Source organism: Mytilus trossulus, chromosome 8 (assembly GCF_036588685.1).
Source record: "Mytilus trossulus isolate FHL-02 chromosome 8, PNRI_Mtr1.1.1.hap1, whole genome shotgun sequence".
Classification (NCBI taxonomy): Eukaryota; Metazoa; Mollusca; class Bivalvia; order Mytilida; family Mytilidae; genus Mytilus; species Mytilus trossulus.
In genome coordinates, this window is record NC_086380.1 from 24,396,537 (window position 1) to 24,403,953 (window position 7,417).

Below are 7,417 nucleotides of genomic sequence, written 5' to 3' on the forward strand. Positions count from 1 at the left end.
CTAACGTTTTGTTTGTAGGAAATAGAATGTGACAATCTTCCTTTACATCTTCTTTGGGGGTATTTAGGTGTTATACAACCACTTTTCCAAAAATTGTGCAGAATTTATCTTTGTTTCAAATAAAGAAATACTGGGCACGAGTAAAGTTTTTTCCTGTCCAGTATTAAAGAAAAAAATCACATAACATTTCATTGCATATGAGATACGCTTCCTCGCTCCATACAAAATGTTCTTCGGTCAAAACTTTTACACCCCGATGAAGTTACAAAAAAAGAAGCATTCAATTCTTAAATAACCATCACGGGAAGTTAAACAATCAAATTTCTGCTCTTATTTAACCCGTGTACAAGATTTAGTAACAATGTAACCTCAAGTTTACAATATATTCTTTAGAAACCCATAATGATAAAATTGATGGTGCTTTTAATTACCCACGACATATGTTTATGAAACAAAAATGTGTTACTGCAATAAAATGTAGGTTTAATAACCTACAACTATCAACAGTCGAATTCAAGAGACTATTTTTTTCCGACCTATTTTCGTACACAGCCGGATGTGATGTAACATGATTTGGTGGTATTACACTTTTTACAACACAAAACCTCCCCGTACAGATTTGTTAAATACTTTTTTTTTATGAAAATCACAATGTTTTACACGATGTGGACGAGGACCTCGTCAATTTATTATAGGAAGAGCACGGCATCAACATCATAACCTACAATTTTCAGTCAATCTAAAAATAAATCTTAGTATGAAGGGATGCCACCAATAATCCGATTTGATTTAAGAAAGGTTTATTTATTTTATATATTTTCATAAGATAATCGATTAATTCACATGATAAAAACGATTTTCAATAGAAAAAGTATAATACACTGAATGAGACAGCTGTTGTAGTTTTATATAGATAACCACTATTGACCATATACATATGACGTGATATTGTTAATTCATCACTGGAGAAGAAAATATGAACATCGTTGGTTTGCTGGGATTTTTTCTACTTTTTGAGTCATTACTTTGTAGTTCTGACAACAAAATATTCAAAGGCATCGTGACTGTAAGTACTGACTTTTATTTGTAGAATGACAACTTTGGACGAGAGCAGCTAAACGATTAAGGAAATACTTTAAAAAAATTGTATTGTCTTTTCATTGCACATCACACAATTTCATCAGTTTACCCTTGATACTGTCATAGTAAAAAAACAAGGTGTTTGCACCTGTCCTAAGTCAGGAATCTGATGTACAGTAGTAATCGTTTGTTTATGTAGTATGTACGTGTTTCTCGTTTCTCGTTTTTTTAATATAGATTAGACCGTTGGTTTCCCGTTTGAATGGTTTTACACTAGTAATTTTGGGGCCCTTTATAGCTTGTTGTTCGGTGTGAGCCAAGGCTCCGTGTTGAAGGCCGTGCATTGACCTATAATGGTTTACTTTTTTTTTAAATTGTTTTTTTGGATGGAGAGTTGTCTCATTGGCACTCACACCACATCTTCCTATATCTATTTGAGATTTTTTAATATGTTTTGATGTTTCTGTTTTTCATCAATGGGTAGAAAGAGATGTACATAGGACTTATTTTTGTCTTATTATTATATTGGTTGACCTACTTGTCAACTTATTTTAGCAATACCGAACAGGACCTATACTAATCTGCTTAGATGAAGATGGTTACATTTGTTATGTTTTATAATGCACCCAGTTTGTTTTTATTTCCTAATTATGCAACACAGCTTTATTTTGTGAAATTTCATCATGGAACACTTTTTCCAAAATAAGGGGTCCATTAAGGGGTAAAAATGAGTTCGAAAGTTGTGTAACAATTTAAAAAGCTATCATTGTTTTATATCAAGTAGCAGTATACAAACAATATTTTTTTTTTTATAGTCTCATATTAAAAAGTTTATATTTTTTTGACATTTACCTAATGGTGTATATATGAACTTATTGACCACGAGGACAAAGCCGCTTCGAAGTTGAAATATTTTAAACCGTCCGAGTGTGGGCAGATTGTGAATGAATTTTAACATACCAAAGAGCTGGTTTTTTTTAAATATTAAACTCGTTAAAAGAACAAGTACATATAAATAAAATAAAAATTATGAGTTCAGAAAAAAGCAGGGAAATCATTTATTTAGTAACTGACGTAAGAGGTGACAACCACACATTGGCCTCAGTTGAGCATACACATTTGTTTAACTTTATAAAGAACTAAAAGAATGAATATAACATTGGAAGGCCAATCCCACTTTTCAATATGAATTCTAACTATAATTTTTTTTCATTTTCAGTTGAGTAACAAATGATCGTTTAAGAAGAAGTACAAACACGTTCTGGACTGGTTCCACAAGGAAGGACTTTACTAGTATCCACTAATTTTATACTAAATATCTCTTTACTTATATATAGATTTACCCAATATAAGATACTGTCAGATACAAATTTGGTTCATCTAAAATGGTCGCACATACAGATAACTAAAACTCACAAACCCCACGAAAGGTCAAAGGCGAACTCAAATATCCCGATGTGTTCAGAGGTTTTATTTACTTGTGTGGGTCACACGAATTACGTTACTGTGGGACTTAATCTAAATACAATGATATTAATCACAACATATAAAACTAAAGACTATACAATATCAACCCTAACAAAAACCGTGGGTGAGCCCATAAAAAAGGTTACTTGAATATAAAAAAACCTTGCTGGCCTTAGCTATAAAAATGTAAAATCACAAAAATACTGAACTCAGAGGAAAATCAAAACGGAAAGTCCATAATCATATGGCAAAATCAAATAACAAAACGCATCAAAAACGAATAGACAAGAACTGTCATATTCATGACTTGGTACAGGCATTTTCAAATGTAGAAAATGGTGGATTAAACCTGGTTCTATAGCGCTAACCCTCTCTCTTTAATAACAGTCTCATCAAATTCCGTTATATTTACATGATGCGTTAAATAAACAGTCACAATTAATAAAATAGTCAAAATATTGGTACATCAGTCATCATCGCATAACAATTTTAAAAGGGACAATTTAACAGAACACAAAAACATCTATCTACGAACACATGGATTGACTTGAGTGTCTGACGTCATAAAATTTTAAAACGTCACATAAATTTGTCGTTCAATGTGTATACAAACAGTTTTAAAATTTACATAGGCAATGTAAGCATATAAACGATTGCTTTGTTAGGAGCTAACTATCCTATCAATTCAATCCCGAACTTCCCAAATCCCCTAAGTTTTGTACAACCGTCTTTCAAATTTTATAAGTGAGTATTAATATGCTGAGTTTCATCTAAAATATTAGATTGATTACACAAGACCGTGATAATTTCATAATACAAATGCCATAAATTTTTATTGAGTTTTTATAAATGAAAAAGAAAAATGTGGTATGATTGCCAATGAGACAACTCTTCACATGAGACCAAATGCATGAAATGACACAAAAACTAACAACTATAGATCACCGTATGACCTAGAATAATGGACAAAACCAATACTGCATAGACAGTCATAAAAGGCCTCGAAAAGACAAATGTAAAAAAGTTCAGACGAGAAAACTAATGGCCTAATTTATATACAAAATAATAAACGAAAAATCAAATATTCTACACAGCAATAGACGATAGCGACTGAAGTATGTACAGGATTCTGACCATGAAAAAGCACATACAGAACTAGTTAGATGCCGCTAAATACTCATCCTGACCTGGGAGAATAGTTTATAGTAAATCAAATCATAAGAACAAACTATAATGCTCAGTTATAAAGATTAAACTAATCAAATGGATACAAATAGAAATACATCCAACACATTCACAGAAAGGACGAGTACTTGTGCATCCCAACACTAGAAATTACAGATTTGATACAGATTTGACAGTACTCGCGGTTCAAAGCCATTAACAACTAATAAAAATCATGCATCTTAGACAACATTATCAATCATGTTTTGTCACAGGAAAAGGTAAGCAAAAAAACTCCGCCATGTGTTTGTTTTTGTTTAGAGATTACACATTCATTGTTATTCCTTAACTGTTTCAGTATACCACAGTTGAATGTCACAGAAGCGAACAAAATACCAGAACTAATATTGTACAATAAAAATGACGTGGAAATATTTGTAAGTGAGTCCTGGAAGAAAGTTTTAAATATTCAAAATTTACAATTCAATAATTTTTGCGTTTACAGTACTTTGATGATTGATTTAAATATCATTTAATTATATGTTCCTGTTGAAGAAAAAAATATGAGCACGATTCTGAGATATTTTCTTTTCAGTTCCAATTCACCAGTGTAGTTAAAGAATTAAACTTTTTTCAGAACTAGGGTTATGTAGGTTGCTCTTTTCTTTTTAGATAAGACATATACAGTCAAACCTGCTACATGTCTTTTATATAAGTAAGACCGTTAGTTTTCTCGTTTGAATTGTTTTACATTGTCTTATTGGGGCCATGTATAGCTGACTATGCGGTATGGGCTTTAATCATTGTTGAAGGCCGTACGGTGACCTATAATTGTTAATGTCTGTGTCATTTTGGTGCTTTGTGGATAGTTGTCTCATTGGCAATCATACCACATCTTCTTTTTTATAAATTGACCAAAGGTCAAAAGCAAAAATATGTGTGAAAAGACCACCAATTTTAGTTCCCTGACGTGCATTTCATACAAATTGAACCTGTATTGAACGACCACCTGTATGATTATAGTTATCAAAAGTACCAGGATTATAATTTTATACGCCAGACGCGCGTTTCGTCTACATAAGACTCATCAGTGACGCTGAAACAGGTTTGACTGTATTTAAACACACTGTACAAAAAAAAACCCACTTAACAACAACACACAAATGGATCTGTAATCTTCCTGCATTTTACTGACATATTAATGAAACCATTGCCATTTATGTTTTAGAGAATACCATTGGACAAAACAACCTATGAAAAATTAGATAACCTGATTAAAGATTTAGGATTTTACCGTCAAAAAACGTTCAGTGACAATCTTCCAGCAGAATATGAAAACGGACCAGTTCCCCCACCAGATGGCGTGTCTATCGATGATCTCCTCGCTGGATTTTCCCTTTGTGAACGATATGGAATACAAAGCGAATTAGCTGCAGAATATTCTTGTGGAAAATAAATTTACTTTGTATGAAAATCGAAGAAAATTAATTGCAGCTTGATACTTAATGATATGTTTATTGAAACAATCAATTTGAATATAAACATGGATAGCTCGTTTCATGCTGTAATTCATAAATATCAATATTAAAAAGTTATGTTACACATACATATTTGATATTTGATTAATTGATATGATAGATATTTTCAATACTTTAGATTTTTTTATATTTCATTGCCGAGTAAAGACAATGAAATGAATATTGACAACAACAGTGCTTAGTTACATAAATTCGTAGGTGTAACAATACGGAACAGTTTAGGTGTCAGACCACCAATTAAAAATCCCTATCTGTTCAACCAAATTTTGCAATTTTCACAGCTTTCTAAATATTTTACCTTAAGTTTAACTTCAAGGAAACAAGGTATATCCTGAATTGTACATGTATCACCTTTCTACATGCCAATTTTCAACTAATGTTTAAAGTCTTGTAAGAAATTTCTGAACTTGAAAAGACAGGTACTACCAAAATAAATCCCGATTTTCTGGAAATCTTAAATTAGTGTACTATGTAGCGCATTAATCCTGAATTTTTAATGCAAACTCATAGGCAAGTGAATTTTGGCTCAAAAAGATCTAAATATATTTCCCTTTCACCAAAAGTTTCATTTCTGCAAATTTGTTGGTTAGTTTAAGTAAACAATGACATCAAAAGCACTATTTTGTGTCAAAGTAGGACTACTATACGTTCTAAATTGGAGGAAGTAATTGGTGGTCTTTAATCAAAGTACATTAAAGTTGTAGATTGCAAAGATTATCTTCTATTTTGTCATGCTATATTAATACTGTACACATTTCGATTACATTTTAAAGACTATGAATCCATTAACGCTATGGTCGAAGCATTTAACCGTTTTTTTGAAATCTTATTGAAATTTTACATCCAAATAATAAAAAAAAGAGATATTGATCAAATTTTCATGCTACAGCTTCACTAGATACATAGAAAAAAATGTAGGGGCCTAGTATTCAGTTTTTTTTATATATATATTAGACCGTTGGTTTTTTTGTTTGAACTGTTTTACATTTGTCAATTTGTGGACTTTTATACCTTGCTGTTCAGTGTTAGCCAGTGCTCCTTGTTGAAGGTTGTATTTTGACCTATAATCGTTAATTGTATGCAGAGTTATCTCTTTGACATCCATACCAAATCTTATTATTCATACTTCGATAATAAAACAAGGAAGCGATAACGTTGTTCACAAATATATCAATAACAACTATTTATTATAATGACATGTGTTTTATGACAATATACAAAATTTCAATAAGCAGTTGTAATTACATGTATCAACACCCGGCCCTTTGGACCTATTAGTCACTTTGAACATTTATACATAAAAAATAATAATCATTTAACAGCGTTAGAATTTATGTTTGATTGTTCCTATACAAAAAGTTTTTTCTTTTATTAAATGCATTGTTAAAAAATTTAGCAGTTTTTCTAGGATATTTGCAGATAAGAAGTTTAAATTGTTTATCTTTAGAAAGCTCTTCAAAAGAGTGTTCTATATCAAATATAAGTTGATTTCTTAAATCTTGGTAAACGACACAGTCCATCAGGAAGTGGCGTTCATTTTCAACATCACGTGAGTCCCACATTTTACAAATGCGATCAGCTTCTGCTTCTCCGACGAACCGTCCGGTTTCGATCCTCAAAGGAAGTATGCCGCATCTAAATTGTGCCAGTATAGAACGTTCAGAACGAGAGAGGTTCCGTCCAACATATGTTTCACATTTATATTCTGATTTGAATGTTTTATATGTCCGCAATTTCGGAAAGTTTGTAATAGAGTTTTCCCTTTCAGTGGAACACAACATGAAAAGTCTGTCTTTTACAAGAGAAATATCGCAAGTTTGTTTTTGGTGGAAATAATCTTATTATATTGTACCAGTGTCTTTCTTTATACATGGCAGCCATCCAACATCACCATTTGTAGCAACTTTCGGGGCGAATTTATGAACACCTAAGATAACGAATGGCTTTGTTTTGTACCAAGTTAACACATGCATAGTCTTTAAAACCCCAGACAGATGAGTTATAGTCTAAATTCGGCACGACACATGATGTAAACAGCTTTTCAAAAGTCTTTATTCCAAAATTCTTAAGATTATGAATTTTTGAAATAATTCCACCGAGTGCTCGCCCTCCAGCTTCCGACAGTCTCTCTGCATTCACTTTATAGTCTTTAAATTCACGAAACATAA

At 31.8% G+C, this 7,417-nt stretch overlaps 1 long non-coding RNA gene across 1 annotated transcript; it reads left to right on the forward strand.

The window, feature by feature from the left end:
* The first annotated feature begins 923 nt into the window (after positions 1-923).
* On the forward strand, positions 924-5,319 carry LOC134680733 (uncharacterized). The gene is made up of 4 exons (XR_010100489.1): positions 924-1,066; positions 2,300-2,373; positions 4,070-4,148; positions 4,940-5,319. It is a non-coding gene; the product is annotated as an uncharacterized LOC134680733 (long non-coding RNA).
* Positions 5,320-7,417: the final 2,098 nt, after the last annotated feature.